Source organism: Micrasema longulum, unplaced genomic scaffold (genome assembly GCF_059751315.1).
Source record: "Micrasema longulum isolate JH-2025_06_02 unplaced genomic scaffold, ASM5975131v1 h1tg000722l, whole genome shotgun sequence".
NCBI classification, from domain to species: domain Eukaryota; kingdom Metazoa; phylum Arthropoda; class Insecta; order Trichoptera; family Brachycentridae; genus Micrasema; species Micrasema longulum.
This window is the reverse complement of record NW_028277918.1, coordinates 22332-39538: the sequence shown is the minus strand read 5'-3', so window position 1 is coordinate 39538 and position 17207 is coordinate 22332. Positions and strand designations below refer to the sequence as shown.

The 17207-nt window shown below is 36.9% G+C and overlaps 1 protein-coding gene across 2 annotated transcripts in view; it reads left to right on the top strand.

The window, feature by feature from the left end:
- Nucleotides 1-11695, top strand: part of E(Pc) (Enhancer of Polycomb) — a 43984-nt gene extending 32289 nt beyond the window's left edge. For both annotated transcript variants that reach the window (XM_088229905.1, XM_088229906.1), the window contains one exon: nucleotides 27-11695. The gene's annotated coding sequence lies outside the window, so the exon portion shown is untranslated. The remainder of the gene's footprint in view (nucleotides 1-26) is intronic.
- The last annotated feature ends 5512 nt before the right edge of the window (nucleotides 11696-17207 follow it).

Below are 17207 nucleotides of genomic sequence, written 5' to 3'. Positions count from 1 at the left end.
TCTAATGATCTGTTTCGCTGTTCCAGGCTCTGACTGAATAATCTGCAGACCAGCACCGAGTGATACCTCGCCCTGAAGACATTTACAGACTGGACCTCGACATTACTTCTGCGCGGGGCCGTGCGGCCATCGACGTCGGTGCAAAGTTGCGCGTCCTCCAGTCGTGCGTGATCCGCCATACTGACTCTGACTTCAGACTCTTGACACGAGAATAGGATGGCAATGGAGAAGTTCAGTGCCTAGGGAAGTCGGATATTAATAATGTTTTCTCACTCGCAGTAAACATTAGAGCGTTTAATTGTACTGCGAAGTTACTACTTTGCAACGTCACAAGTTCGCCGAGTGTTTACAATAACCGATCAATATTATACTCTCATCGATATTATAAAAGGCGGTTGTTTGAGAAAAATCAACCTGATCAACCTCATTCTGAATATTGCTATGTAGAATCACCCGTCCTGTCCAACTTCCCGGTAATCGAACCCGGGATCTCGAACGTGGTAGGCCAACCGCAACCGTGGTGGCGCCAACCGTTACACCACGGGGGGACCTATCTCCACGAGTCAAAAGCGCACATCCGTGTTTCCGGTTCTATTTCACGCGCAGAGCTGTATTCTTAATCCGCCCGGACACGGAGAACTGTAAAGATAGTCTGTAAACAAATTTTACAAAACCGCTGAACTTCCTCATTGACTCTCCCGCATCGGTCCCTCGGCCTTCTTACTGTCGAGATATTATTTAGATTCGGTCAACTCTCGGTGATCACCGTAGACTGCAAATCCTCAGACATGATCACGACTGACCGGAAATCGATCGCAATCGACTGGGAGTCTTAGAATACTATAGACTGGTCGTCTTTCAGGGCCGTTGTGGCTTCGACGAGAAGGACAATTTTTCGCTATTTATTTTCCGGATCGAAGCATAATAGGTCCATCTTAAAAATTTAAAAAAATAACTATGGCTGTTTGAAGTTAAAAAAAAAACTTGCGTATTATTATAAGCTACGAATTAATAAACTACTTTGTATTTTTTTTCTGTTACTTTTGAATGAACTTACAATTAGATAGGCTTCACAAAACTATTTTAAAAAAGATTGCGGAATAATGCGAATGTTTCGGCGTGTGAATTTAAAGTTCGCCCCGTAAGCGCTGTGTTGATTTCATCTTTAGTTTCTGCCGAAAACCTTAAAGTGATCGGAGAAGCGGTAAAGGTGGTATTTCAAATTTGGATTCTCAGCCGTTTTTCTGCGTTATGTTTTAATATTGCATAATACGTTTTTATAGCTGAAATATTTGCATTATTCTTCACGTCATTCAAAATACGGGTCTTAGAAATAACACGAGTGTCTGGTTGAGCCGAGACGCGCAGAACTATCTTCAAGACGAGCTCTTCCACCCTGCGAAGGCTTTCCCAAACTTATCTATCTGAAATAGAATGCGCCAATCTGTATTTAAAAAAAAAGATATTGGTGTTATCGGGTGCAGTGAGGTCAATCGTATATTCTGCCAGAAACAGCCAGACCGCTTTCATACAAAAAACTGTAACAATCTCCTTCTGAAAATAGTGTTGTTCACAAAAATGGCATTTCTCAATTTGCAGAAAACGCCCACAGCACTAAAAAAAAATCTTACGGTATAGATGCTGATGGATAGATTAATGCCTCCAAAAATCTTCTTCTATTAAATAAATTAAAGTCGTTCTCTGCAATTTCAGTACCCTAAAAAATAATACGTGCCGCACTTAATCACACAACATACATCAGAGTTTTACTAGGGCTGGCTTTTTGGACTGGTCATATTTATTTATTTTGACGGCTTACGCCTTTGACAAAGTATAAAATAATATTGAAAAACAATTATAATGAAACAAAACACCTGTACACAAGTATAGAAAATATAGATACATAAAATAAAATCAGCAGAAAATAAAGAAAAATTAAATAAGAAATTATAACATAGGTAAGCAACAAATTAACAATAAATAAAGAGTTTAAATATGAAAAGTATTGAAGTAACAGAGGCGGTGTATCATAGCATAAACAGTCAAACAAGTATCACACTTAGTACATTTTTATAATTTAGAAAAGAAGTGATAAAAAGTAATGATTCTAATTTGTATGAAGATAAATTAAATAAATCAAAGTTTCCATGTTTGTTCGCTAACATGTGGAGCCGTGAAATAGGTGTGTATTTAGCAAACAGCAAAAGAAGTATTTTGTTTCGTCCAACGCTGTCTCACATAAAAATTCACACAATTTAAATGTTGGGGACTGTCAATAACATTATTTAATAACTTGAAAAGGGGTGCTAAATTTGAAATTTCCCTTCTATCACTAATAAATAGTAATTTTAACCGCTTCAGTAAACATTTATAGTTCAGATTCTCAATTGGAATGTTTAATTTGAAATTTGTGAATCTTAAAAACTTGTGTATACATTATTTATCATTTGTCAAAGTAGAAAGCAGTCCAACTGTTGTGTAGAGTTGATTATTCACTCTTTTCACGAAAGTGCTATTATCTCACTTCCACTTTTCTATGGCTGGCTGTTTTCTGCGTAATTACGTTCAATTGTTTGTCGGTTAAACGGCCAACTGTGAAACTGGCGTTGAAAAATATCCAACCATTTCTTCTCAATTGGCCCGGGCGTGGCGGTGTACTATTCGTAACGTCCTTTCGCATCCCCTCTCCCAACCGCTGACGGGCATCTAAAACAGAGGCTTAAAAAATTAACATCAACTGTTTAGCAATAAAATTTACAATATTTATAACCTCAAAATATGTAGAAAATATTATATTGTCGAAATGTTTATTTCGAAGATACGAACAAACGGTCAGGTCGCCTCTCCATAGGGGTAAGCGAAGAGAATAGAACGCCGCTTTAGTCATTACAATCAGACCTCGCTTCATCCACATTCTAGCAACAATCACGCAACAATGTTTGAGTATGTCCAAATGCTTGCAGGCTGGCTGGATTTCCTCCCTAGGAGGTTATTAATATTTAAATTAATTTCAACCCAGAGGGAAAATATTTATGAGAAGGGAATATGGATGTCTAGGCATTTACAGGGCTTATGACCTGTCATTTGCTGGTTTATGTGGCCACTTTACACACTGCTTAACATTCACCATTCTGCCCATGTTTGAACATCCACATTACCTCAACTCTAGATGGATGTTCAAACATGGGCAGAATGGTGCATGTTACACAGTGTGTAAAGTGGCCACTTAATCCAGCAAATGACAGGTCATAAGCCCTGTAAATGCCTAGACTTCCATATTCATTTCTCAAAAATGTTTTCCCTCTCTGTTGAAATCAATTTAAATATTAAAATTTTCGCCGTGTCCATCTTTGAGTATTTGTTGAATTTGGTCTAGCCGTGTCTTTCTCGCTCTTCCTCAATTTCGGCATCCGTCAACATTCTCAGCTTTACGTGATGCGCGAATCCCGACGTTTGTGCACCTACCGTACATAGTTAGACCGCACGGAGATCGCATTTCGACAGCATTCAGCCTGCTTTCCTCCTTGTTTTTCCAATTACATAAGGGTCGGCACCAGACTCCATCGTAAACCGCTAGTTTCGGTATTTTTCTGCAGTGTTACGAGTGTGTCTTGAATATAATTCTGCCGTCCGAACATCAGACTTTGAACTGTCGTAAATGTAAACGTAGGTAACGGAAAAAAAAATTGTAAGTGTAAAAAAATAACGGGGCACGTTGTTAGTCGACGCAGGTGAAGAATAAAGGCTGTCATTGGTTTAATTATATTGTAGGTAGTTCTTAAACAATTGTAATTATATGTAATTATTGTTAACCATAAATAAAATGTGTAATCTGAATAAAAATACAGGGTGTTTTTTTAAGCGTGATACGACTTTAAATTTAAAAAATCAAACATCTGTTGCAATGAGCTTGTTTTTAATGTGTTCTGAAGAATAAAAACACAATGATATTTTAGGTTTGTCCAAATTTTTGCTCTTCATCTCTGTTGTAATATATCAATAACTCCCTAGCGGGTTGAATCCAGTCTCGTCTGCAAAAATTTTTACAAACTCAAAATATTGGTGACTGATTTCGAAAGTACATTTACAGAATTTGCAAGCGTCGTTCGAGTATAAGGCGTTCCACAATTAATTAGAATATTGTTCCAGAACACAAATGAGGGTACTATTTGCAAACCTCGCAAATCTGTCTTTCTTTATTTTGATCAAATCACAAGAAACCGTTTTTTTATATTTCAAATTTTCATTATAATCAGTTAAAAATTATATCGTCGTGCCTGCAATGTCCGCCTCATACGATTACACAACTTTGTTTCAACAAAATAAACTTAAATATTAGTTCATAATGAAATTGTATATTTTTCCTTTTGTTCCTCTTCAGCCTTGTTCTCTGCACTGCCGGATGGCGGCCTCTTCCAAACGCCTCCATTCCTTCCTTCACTCGCTTTTATTATCTGTGTTTGAGGCAAAGTCATTGTCTAATCTTTTTTGTGGTCTCCACTTTTTCATCCCGCCCGCTGCCATTTTAATTTAGCTGCAGGATCCGCGATATCTACGCCTCATTTCTTCATTTCTTATTCCGTCTCTTGGACATACACCGAGCATCTGTCTTTCCGTGGATCGTTATGTGCATTTTAGTTTCTGGCTACTTTTCTGTGTCACAGACACATATTTTAATCCGGCAATACATGATTCCTTTTATTATTAATATAAACATACATTTTTTAAAATCAATCATAAAAAATTGCACTGTTTAAATTATCTCCCTAAAGATTGTTTGAATGCCACTTAGGGGATATTGCCGGCGTAACGAGGATATGTAACTAGCGATGATTTCGGAGATTGCCAACTTTGCAATACTCGAGTAGAGGTTGCCTCGTTTGCAACAAACTCAATAATTTGAAAGTCAAATTCTCCGTAGCCTTATTTTGAACTGACGGTGTTATACAGGGTGTTCTTTAAACCCTGTCACATCCGAAACCACGATGATCAGTATGAGCAAGAAGACATATTGACACATTAAAATAATTTTTTGGAAAAAATAAAATTTCAAAAAATTAAATATCAAAAAAAGCAAATGGTGCTTACTTCTGCTGTGGAGAAACGAGGGGGGGAGGGGGGAGCCAGATACCCCGACAACCGAGCTCCCCTCACTTCTCTCCTGCAGAAGTAAGCAACCATTTGTTTTTTAAACATTTAATTTTTGAAAATTTTCTTTCATCTAAATATTTTTTTAAATATGCTTATATGTCTTTTTGTCCATACTGATCATCGTGGTTTCGGATGTGACAGAGTTTAAAGAACACCCTGAATATGTATATTGTTGACAATAGAAAAATATCACCTTTTATTTTCACAATTTTAAATTAATAAGAGTGTGAAATACTATGGAGTAAAAAAAAATATTTTTGACTACTTATTAGTAGCATAAAAAATATTTTTCAATTCATAATTTTTATTTCCCGCAAAAACTATCCCATCGCATCGGCCACGATTCATAATACTCTTAAATGTAAAAAACTGTCATATTTCGTCGAGAGACTGCAAGTTCTATCACGACAAAAAAAAACACCCGTCACGTCGAAAACTGAACCAAATTAGTCGCATTATACAACGCGTTTAATGTATTCCAATGTGGCATTTGTTTATATATATTCAATGGTGTAGATCGATTGAGATTTCAAGCGAGATGAATGTCTAAACAGTAATCGGTCCGATTAATTCCTGCGAATAAAAGAAATCTTCAATATGTTTCTTTTTTGGGTGATACCGTGTGTGTTGAATTTGTTCCGACGTTTCGGCTACCATTGCAGGAGCCATCTTCAGGGTGAACTGAGTAAAGATGGCGCCTGCAATGGTAGCCGAAACTTAGGTAACAAATCCAACACACACGGTATCACCCAAAAAAGAAACATATTGAAAACAGTGACTGTGAAAACCTTCGCACCTATTTAAAAGAAATCTTCCATGTCGTTTTTCCAGCTTCATAAATATTTAATATATTTCATTAAAAATAATTTTTATTTTTTCAATCAATGCTATAATGTGTGTTTTCTAAAAATAAACAAAACATATTCAAATAATTTTACGTATGTACTTAACTTTAAAAACACGAAAATTAAAATTTGATTTTGCATAAAATGCATACAATGATTTTTTCCCCTAAATATTGGGAAATTTTATTTATATGGTATCACTTTTTGTAGTATGGCTCCACAGAATTTCAACTGTCATTTACATCGCGGCAAAACTGTTTCACACTTTTATGATAACTGATTGAACAATCTTCTTTCCAAATTATGTTTATAACTTCAAACAATATTTCCATTGCCAAATTTTTTAACTTTCTGCATCGTAATTTATTGATGTCGAGACTTTATTATTCCTAAAGATGCGTCAACAGCATGTAACAATTTAGTAAAATGTAAAAATTAGACACTTGAAAAAAATGGTCAATTACACTGAACCTACTTTGATTTTAGTTTGAGACAACAATTTACACATTTTTTTACTTACCTTGATTTTATTCACCATATTGGGGAAACGCGGCGGTGTGCGGCTCGACGTCTTTTGACAGATCGAACTCATTTCAACAAATTGTCAACGTAAAACCGTGGTTATGAAAAACGTAAAAATCGTTAATTGCGGTATATTTAAATGAGACTGTATGAAAAATAAGACCTAAAAATTTCGGCATAAAAATTATTTAAACATGTTTTTTTTTAATTCAATACAAAAAACACATTGTGATATTGATTGAAAAAATACAAAATATTTTTAATGAAATCACAGGTAAATAAGAATGAAGCCCAATTATGACCGTTTTTAAAAAAATTCTGCAGGTTATTCAGTATAGTCTTGTACAATAATTATATTTTAATGAAATTTCATTTTTTCCATATATCTTTCATTTCTTTGCTTTAGCATTCTCCTCAGTTTTACACTTTTTTGTTGCTCCCTTGAAAACGTAAAACATGGGTTTTACTGTACTTTTTATATTGGCAGGAATTAATTGCAGTCCGAAAAGGTTAACTACGAAATTATTGTGAAATATCTAATACCAATACTTGTAACTGCTTTAAAACACCGATAGAGAGGCCCGGAGCCTTTTTGTGGGTGCCATATGCTTTAACTATAGAGCGAACATTAATTATATGTTGATACAAAATGGAATTATACCGCATTGGAATGATTAATCGTGTACGACTATTGTTATTTTTCTTTTTATGTTTTATTTTAATCAATAAATTGTACTAAAGTAAAAAATACAAACAAAACTTTACTACGAATTTAACACGCTTAATTTCTCCGCGTCCAGACGGATGAACGATACAGTTCTGTGGGTAAATTAGGACCGGAACCCCTGAAGAGACTCTCGGGTAAAAAGGTTTCCCGAATAACGAAATCGAATCGAGATAAGCCCGCTTCGTTGTGTAGTATTTGACGCGTTCGTTTACCATTCGCCAGGACCCGGGTTCGACTCCTGGCAGGTCGGACAAGAATAGAGAAATATCACTTTTTAAAAAAAATATATAAATTAATAGGGTTCTGTGAAATGCTGTTGAGTAAAAAAATATTTCCGCAAAAATGGTTCATTGCTTTGCCCACCTCCCCTCCCTAACACGTCATAATTTAGTTACATTCTCCTCCGTTTGTGGCCGTTAAAATTTAAATAGAACTTTGTCACGAATTTTGACATCACAACTGAACATAGTTATGCAGAAAGCAACTAGTTCACAATTTTGAAAAAATAAGATATTGGTGCTATTGAATTAAGGAAGGCCAATTCTATGTTCTGCTTAAAACATACAAAAAACTGTATTAATCACCCTTTGAAAATGTCATAAAAATGAATGTCACCTCATACATTCAGAGTTTGTACGAGGTTTCATTCAATATTAGATCTGGCTGTCATTAAATCATTATTATCATATACATGATAAGTTTTTTTTTGTATTATAAAAATGCATGCATTATTTATTATTTGTCAAAGTAAAAAACATTCCAACTGTTGTGTAGATTTGATAATTCAGTCTTTGCATAAAAATGCTATTATCTCAGTTTCACTATTCTATGGCTGGCTGCTTTCTGCATAAATACGTTCAATTGTCAAGGCAAAACGTGTGGCATTTTCGTGGAAACGTATTTTTAACAACTTTATTTTCAAAATTTGAATGAAAACATTTTTCCACAGTATCCATATTGATTGTAAGTTACAATCAATTTATCTAAATCCATTTCACGTATTCTTATCGGTATTCGTAGTATGCGCTATATTCCTATTATTCATTTTAAAAGTTGTTTGAACTGCAATATTAAATATTTTTGAACTGGCCTATACGAAACCACCCTTCGAACGAAAATTCACATCGATCGCGCCCGGAATATAAACCCAGCATGGTAGGGGAACGCGTCAACCGCGGCACTACGAGACTGACATATCTCCGCTCGATTTTCTTGTCTAAAACACCCAGAGAACTGTATTTTTCATCCATCCGGACACCGAACTACTATTAATAGTCGAGATACATATCGTTGGGTAATGAAGGAGCTCAGTGCCTAGGGATATTATATATAAAAATGTTTAAATACAGCATTTAATTGCACGGTCAAGTATCTCAAAAATGTACGAACAAAGCAATAGAAATTACCTGCTTCGAACTGCGTCACAAGTTCTTACCAATCAAGCGATGATAGAGTGTCGCGATAGATTTCCGGTTTACATGAAGCCAACTTGCCTCGAGTTACCTGAAGAAGTCGAAGAAATGGAAAGCATTGTACATTGAACCAATTCACCTCACCTACTAGGCAACGCCTGAAAACAATTGTTTTCTTCTTCGGGACATGAGGTGTTTCCAAAATATAACGGGAATTTTTAAATTTCACAGGTTTGGAGAATTGGATTGTCAATATTGTGTCGGTAGGTAGGTATTCACGCCCCCGAAGTATGCTAAAGTTTTCAACTGTATTCATTGTTTACTTTGTCTGCGGCAGCCGCTAAGGTTGGACGTGTTCTTATGAGCTCGGCGATTTTCATTTGTTATAGAATTTGTATCAAATTTTGTGTAAAAAATTAAATTAAGTGTTGTAAATTTGACAATCGGACTCTCCAAACCCGCAAAATATATGTTCTTGAGAAATTTTTATAAAAAATTGTAATATTAAGAATTTCCATTAGTTCTTAAGATATTGTGAACTTAACAAAGCGTAAATAAATTAGCGGAACTCACCGAAGAGAACTTGCGACGTCTCAGAGTAATTGCAAAACTTAAAAAAACCATATTAAGTATTTTTCGGCTTAGGTAGATAGTCTATTGACAAATAAAATAATCACTGGACTCCTCATTACTACAACTAGGCAACTGCAAAATCACAATTTTTTAGTTTATTCAAAAATGCTGATTTTTAAATTACCTAGCTGACGTAATTACCCTGCGATGTATTTTCGAATCCCTCAGCAGAACACGAGCCACGACTTGTTCTCATAAAAAAGCTGGCTTTGAAAAAAATGTTTGACTACGAAATGTCTTTTCCTGTTTGTCTTTTATGTTAACCTCCATTTTTACACCGACTAAATGGGTCTGCTATCAAAAATTCAAAACACCGGCGATTGCAAAATGTTTCGAGTATGTCCGAAATGTTTGATGACAAGTTGGATTTAACCACCCCGAGAAGTTATCGAGATCCAAATTCATCGCAACAGGGAAAAAAATTGAGAAGAGAATATGGATGTCTGGGCATTTACAGGACTTGTTTCAGTGGACCACATCACGCAACGTGTAACATGCACCATTCTGCCTGTGTTTGAGCATCGCATTTCCTGAACTATTCCAGCTGTCGACTTTTGTCGAGTAAAAGAACTGAAGCCTTTGTTGAAGCGGATGAGATTGATCGTGCTGGATTATTTCACCTACTAGGTGACACCTGAAAACACTTCAATTTTTATACTTTTTTGCCTGTTTTCGCCAAATGTTTGTAGACAGGCTGGCTGGATTCACTCCCTCGATAAAGGTTTCGACTCTCTCACACGCAGAAGGGAACAGATGGAAGAGTCGAGGAAATGTGAATGTTTCAACATAGGCAGAATGGCGAAGTGCGCGATGACAGGTCACAAGCCCTTTCAAGCCGAGTCTAGACTTCCGTGTTCCCGTCTCAAAAATGTTTTTCCTCTCTTTTCGGTGGGGACATAAATTTAGATTTTGAAAAGTGGATTTGTGTATGTTTTTGTCTTTTATTTTCTTTCTTACTTTGTATCTATAGAATTCCAAATAAACCCACTGTGTAATCTTGTATATTAACAACAAAAAAAATGATGACGCTTAGATATTATGATAATTATAATAGTGAAAATAATATTCTCCGTAAACATGATAAAAAATTGTACATATGAAATGCTATGTTGTTTTGTTGTCCGGGCGTAATTTCGCCGGGGTGTTCCCAGAATCGTGGCCACTAAAATATGTCACTAGGCCGATACAATGTCGCCAAACATCAAACCGTCGAGCCAAAATAGAATGCCGTATCACTCTATCTTCGCATGCAGACCTCGCTTCCTCAATCTCATTCATCTTCTCGTGTACTCGCCGATTATTCCGATTTTCCACATGTACATCTTCAACTGCTTCAGTAATTATTTAAAAATGAAGAAAAAAATGTTTTTTTTATGAATTAATTATATCAACTTAACACATCGGTAGTCAGGTGGCAGAAGGGACCATCTGCAATTTGAAAAAATGTTCAGGAGAGTTGAAATACGTCTCAATTTCAAGACTTTCATCCAGAAACTAAAATATTTTAGTGTTTCTTTTCAATAATAAATTACCATTCTAAGTGACTTTGATTTTTAATTTTTTTTTATATGTGTATTTACTGAAATATTAATTAAAACTTTTGAAAACCTAAACATAGGCAAAAATACAGATGGTCCCTTCTGCCATCTGACTACCGATATATTATGTATCCTTCGTAAAAGCCATTCGCTCCCAAAATGTGACTTAATGTTGATGTACTATGGTGCGTAGCGTGGGTCAAGAAATAAAAGACTCATTAAAAAATATTCATTATAATTCATTAATAATGCCTTATAATGGCAAAGAACTAGAAAAAACCTCGTTACTCGTAGCATTATATATTATCAACAATGTTTTGAGTATGTCCAACTGTTTGCAGACTGGATTCCCTTCTCAAAAATGTTTTCCCTCTCTGTTGCAACAAATTTAAAGAAATTTATCGTTTAATTGTCAGTACAGTCGCAACCAAAAAACAAAAATCCCTGTTAATTAAAAATATTTTTAAAATGAAGTAAAAAATAATAGGCGAAAAGCTACGAATTAATAGTTTTACCATTTTGTCAGTAGGACCCTACTTTACCCGCAACGGGGTCATCTCTGCATACTTAAAGATGGCAATGCTGGATTTGTTCCATCATCATCGCCGTGGCGCGAATTGCCGACATATTTCCAATTGGGCGGTTCTGGGAGCGACGGTGCGCCCGGGTTTCTAGTGTCGTATTAATGTAGGTATCTAAATAATTGGTGAGAGCGCCGAGCGGGTGTGCGCGCGTAGTGTACGCTGGCTGGCCGCAGGAGGCGAGCGGATGGGAATATTACGGGGTGTGATTCTCCCGTTAGGATGTACATAAATTAAACAATTGCAATTGGGAGGCGTAAATGAAATAAACTGAAATAAAAAACTACACCGTGTTTTATTTTAAATGTATCTGTAATATTTTGTGTTTGTCCAAATGTTTATAGACAAAAGGCTGGATCTCACCCCCTGGGAAGTTTTTAAGATTAACAAAAAATAACAACAGAGAAGGAAATATGGAAGTCTAGATATTTACAGGGTTTATGACCTGTCATTAGTAATAATAATAATCATGGTTTATTAGCAAAAAAAACAATATCTACTACATGCACACTTAGGTATTAAATTTCTCTGGCGTTGCCTAGTAGGTGATTTGGTTCAGCCGGATGAATCTCACCCGTGTGATAAAGGTTTCAGCTCCTTTACTTCACAAAAGTCAACAGATGGAAGAGTTGAGGAAATGTGGATGTTTGAACATGGCAGAATGGTGAATGTGGCCACTTAAACCAGCCAATGACAGGTCATAAGCCCTGTAAATGCCTAGACTTCCATATTCCCTACTCAATAATGTTTTCCCTCTCTGTTGCAATAAATTTTAATATCGGACAGGATTGTTTTAAGGCAGACATTTTTATGCAAAAATAAACAATCACATGACTACCTATTAGTTAATTTATCATACAGTTATGCAATATTGATTTATACCATTTACTATTTAAGAATGTTTTTGAGTAAATTTTCTGACTTTTCTCTATCTAAACCCAGTTACCAATTTTTTACAATTTTTTTTAATTGAATCCGGGACATGGTTTTGCAATGTTCAGGTAGCATATTGACTATTTTGGGGCCCAAAAACCTGAAATTTCTTTGCCCGAATTCAGAGCTTGCGGTAGACCCCATGACCCATCCTCTAGTTTGACTTCTGGTAGTGTGGGAGTGTTCCTTTTGGGTAACTTAAGTGGCCACTTTACACGCTGCGTGACATTCACCATTTTGCCTATGTTTGAACATCCGTATTTCTTAAATTATTTCATCTGTTGATTTAAGCGAAGTTAAAGAGCCGAAACCTTTATTGCTGCGAAGAAATTTATCTGATTGAATTAATTCCCATAATAGGCAACACCTGAAAACAATTTTCATAAGCCCTGTAAATGCCTACACTTCCATAATGAAATGAAATGTTCTTCATCTCTGTAATTTTTAAACCTTGTCTTGGCAGAACGAACAAATATTTTTTTTACACATATGAGAGGGGACTTTATAGAAACTTGAGATGCTCAATGATTACCATGACTGCCCCCTGCGCGAGATGTATCATTCTAATCCCGTCACAAATTTACGAGGTCATAACTGGAAGCTCTATCGTCCCCAATTCCACCTCGACCCCGAGATAAACTGACTTTCCAGCAGGGTAGTTTCAGACTGGAATAAATTGCCTAGTCTAGTTGTCCTTTCCATTTCGGTCAACCGGTTCAAAAACCGTTTGGATGCTTTTTTGAAGGAAGAAGAACTTGGACAAAAAGCCGTACACGAGATATCGGCGCATCAGCAAAGGCTGCCTGCCCGCAACAAATAATAATTAATATATATCGTCGTAATCGTAAAGCAACGATGGATGGGGGAAAAATGCAACATTGACATTATGTAGTGCCGTCTCTTATCCAGAATATGTTTATGTGAGATAAACGGTTATGCAGGGTGCTTTTTATCATCAAGTTATTTAACATATTACAACATGGATGAAGAACATTTAAGATAAGGTAATTTAGAAGTCTAAATTAAATTCTAAATTACCTTCTCTTAAATGTTCTTCATCCATGTTGTAATATGTTAATGTAAACAGCTCCCCAGGGAGTTGAATCCAGTTCTTGTCTACAAAAATTTGGACAAACTCAAAATATTGTTGATCAAGTTATTTATTTGACGGACTTATGCAGTCCATTCTAAGGATGATAAATACAATTTCTCATAATAAATACAGGCACTAATAAAGTAAAATTAAAGCTAGGACAAAAAAAATTAAAAATTACTACCTCAAGACAGGATCCGGGCAATCTTAGTGATTTTTTAAATCTATAAAGACTTACACCAAAAAAGTCCAGATCTTGACTCGAGTTTACAATACGACACAATGGGGACATTGGTGCATGCGAGCCATAGTTTGCGCTGTGTCGATCGAGGAACAGCACATTATCATTTGGCAACCGGCGGATGGGAACATCGAGTGCCACTTGTTCCAGTAACGATGGTACATCAATTAAGCCATTCAGTAATTTAATTTCATTTTAATTTAAACTCTTTTAAATCCATAATTATATGAAATCATGATTTACAACCCCCGCTTGCACTTGTACAGAGTGTTTATTAAACCCTGTCACATCTGAAACCACGATGATCAGTATGAGCAAGAAGACATATTGGCACATACCTTAAAATATTTTTTTGGAATGAGTAAAATATCGCAAAAAGCAAATGGTTGCTTACTTCTGCAGGGGAGAAACGAGGGGGGGAGTCTGATACGCTGACAACTGCACGGCCGCGCTACCCTCACTTATCCCCTGCAGAAGTAAGCTACCATTTGTTTTTTTTAATATTTTTTTTTTTTTAATTTTATTAGCGCTAAATCTTTTTTTAGTATGCTAATATGTCTTCTTGTCCATACCGATCATCGTGGTTTCGGATGTGACAGGGTTTTAAGAACACCCTGTATATTTAACATAGAAATTTGTTTAGTCTCCTACCAGTCTGACGATGTCGGTCACGACGAAACCCGGTCATTAAAGTGGAATAAAACGTCTTTTCATTATTATAATTAAAATGCAGTTCCACCAAGAAATGTCAGTAGAAAAACTCAACATAATTATATGATCTTAAATACGTGATAATGCATTTAAGTGAGCACTGGCATACATTCCAAGCTTCTTCCACATTCATACGTCTTGTCATACATGTCCTTCGGTTCTGTCTGCTTTTGACATGACCAGACTTAAGATTTTGGTTTATCTGATCGCGCCACGTCTTCCTCGGTCGTCCTCGTCTCACGTCACCGTTCATTTTCGCCATATGTACTTGTTTTACCATTCTTTCGTCAGCCATTCGTTCTACGTGACCGAACCATCTCAGAGCCCCTTTCTTAATCTTATCAATTATACTTGACTCAGATTTACACTCTCGCCTGATTTCATCATTCGTAACCCTATCATACATTGATTTTCCACACATTGGTCCTAAAGATCGCATTTCCACCGCGTGCACTCGGCTTTCATCCCTCCTCTGCCAGTTTCACTTCCATACATAAGTGTCGGGACTAAAACTCCGTTGTGCACTGCCAGTTTAGCTTCGATTAACATATTTTTATTAGCAATTACTGTGCTTAGTGCTCCGTGTAAGTGAGCCATATTATTATTATTGAAGGTTGGAAGATAAAATGTAGATCTCAATAACCGACTGGGGACATTCGGGGGTACATTCTCTAAACAAAATGTAGAGTCAATATTACATTACATCAAGTCTAAAATCTGTCTCCTAAATTCCAACTTATCTAGACCAAAATGTTCTAGGCACTGATCATAAGACTGAAGAATTAAAATATTGTAAGTAAATTTAAGAGTTGATTGAACAAATCTATTTACACTGTAATAAAAACATGCATAATATCAAACAATAAATGAATAAATAATACAGTTGTGTTCCAACTTCCAACTCCAACCTAAATCTCAATCTTCATTCATCTCCATAGAACAACAATAGTATCTATTCATAACTGCAGCCCGACTCCGCGTGCGATTATGGACTCTGCCACAACTTGAGTAAGGATCATTTTAGTGTACACGTTTATGGTTTGTCTGGTAATAGATGGACACTTGTTGATTTGCAGGCCGTCAGAGGATAATCGCTCGTAATGTAAAAGGGAATAAGCGGTAGTTTCGCTTGGGAACATTAGATGAATGCATCGAAAACAGGTGTGCCCCTTGCAAAAGAATGACAAACTGTGTTGCGCCATATTACTTTCTTGAATATTTACATCAATCAGAAAGTAGTAAAGAGAATAATAAAGAACTAGGAGTGCGGCTAGGGATAGCAGGCGCCACATTCAACAGTATGAAGGCTGTCTGGAGATCGGATATTTACTCAGTGAAAACCAAATGCCACGTATATAACGCCTGCATAACACCTATTCTCCTCTACGGATGCGAATCGTGGCACCTCGCTCGGTCCCAAAGCAGCAAAATTCTGAGTTTTGAGAATAGGTGTCTCAGAAGAATCTCGGGTGTGCGGTGATTTGACTTTGTGTGGAATGAAGTAATAAGAGAACGGACGCAGCAAACTCCGGTGACAACTGTCATCAAATACGGTTGGCTAGGCCATATATTGCGGATGCCTCCTGAAAGCCTTAACCACGCTTGCCTACTTTACAAGGCATCAGGTTCTCGACGCCCTGGACGTCCACTGCTGACTGTTTGTCGGCAGTTCGTGTCAGAACTACAGGACGCGAACCTGACTTGGGAGGATGCACAGGAGCTGGCAGCCAACAGAGCTTGGAGGATCTTTGTGGACACCATATGCTCCAACTAGGGAGTGGGTATGGAATAATAAATTTCTGTGTCCAGATGGGTGAATAATAATACATTTCTGTGTATTTAAAAATAACCAGAACCTCGGACGAATATTTTTGACTAGATAGTCCGCCTCTTTGTGTAGTGATTGACGCGTTCGTTTACTGTTCTTGAGGTTCCTGGCAGTGGACATGAAATATTAATTTTAAAGGTTATTGAAATCGGAAGATACACAAGCCAAATATCATATGAAGCAAAGTGCAGTCGCAGGCAAAAAATAAAAGTCCTCAAATTCCTTTCTTCTCTCCAGTAGTGCCCCAGAGCACTTGTTTTACTGTAAACTGTAGCAAATTTACAACAAACCATCACGCCGCTTCCCCGTAGGGATAGGCAGAGAGGATAGAATGCCATATCACTATGCCTTTGCATACAGACCTCGCTTCCCCTACATTCATACATCTTCACATGCACGCACGCCGATTATTCCTACTCTTGACATGTCCATCTTCAAGTATTTTATGGACTCGATCGTGCCATGTCTTTCTCGATCTTCCTCATTTTCTGCATCCATCAACACTCGCATCGTAGATCATTTTAGCCGTTCTTTCGCTATCCATTCGCCCCACATGTCCAAACCGACGCAGCACCTCTTTCTTGATTCTGTCGATGATGCGTGTCTCAGACTTAAACAGTTTACGGATCTCGACATTTGTGCACCTTTCACACATCGTTTTACCGCACATTCGGCCGAGGGATCGCATTTCAACAGCATTTAACCTACTTTCATCATTATTTTTCCAATTCCATACTTCGCTCCCATACATTAGGGTCGGCACTAGAACTCCATTGTGAACTGCAAGTAGCAAATTTTATGATTGATAATCCCAGAATGGTTTTTTCTGCTTATGGGCGGCTCCTTTATGCGGTAGAGAATCATTACTCCGAGGAATTAGTAAAAGAATCTGCCGGCCTACTGGCGAGGGGCGAACGTGTCGGCCAGCGGGTAGAGCCGCCTTTAGAAAGCTCAATGAGCGCCACTCTGGATAATCACCGCCACAGTTTGAG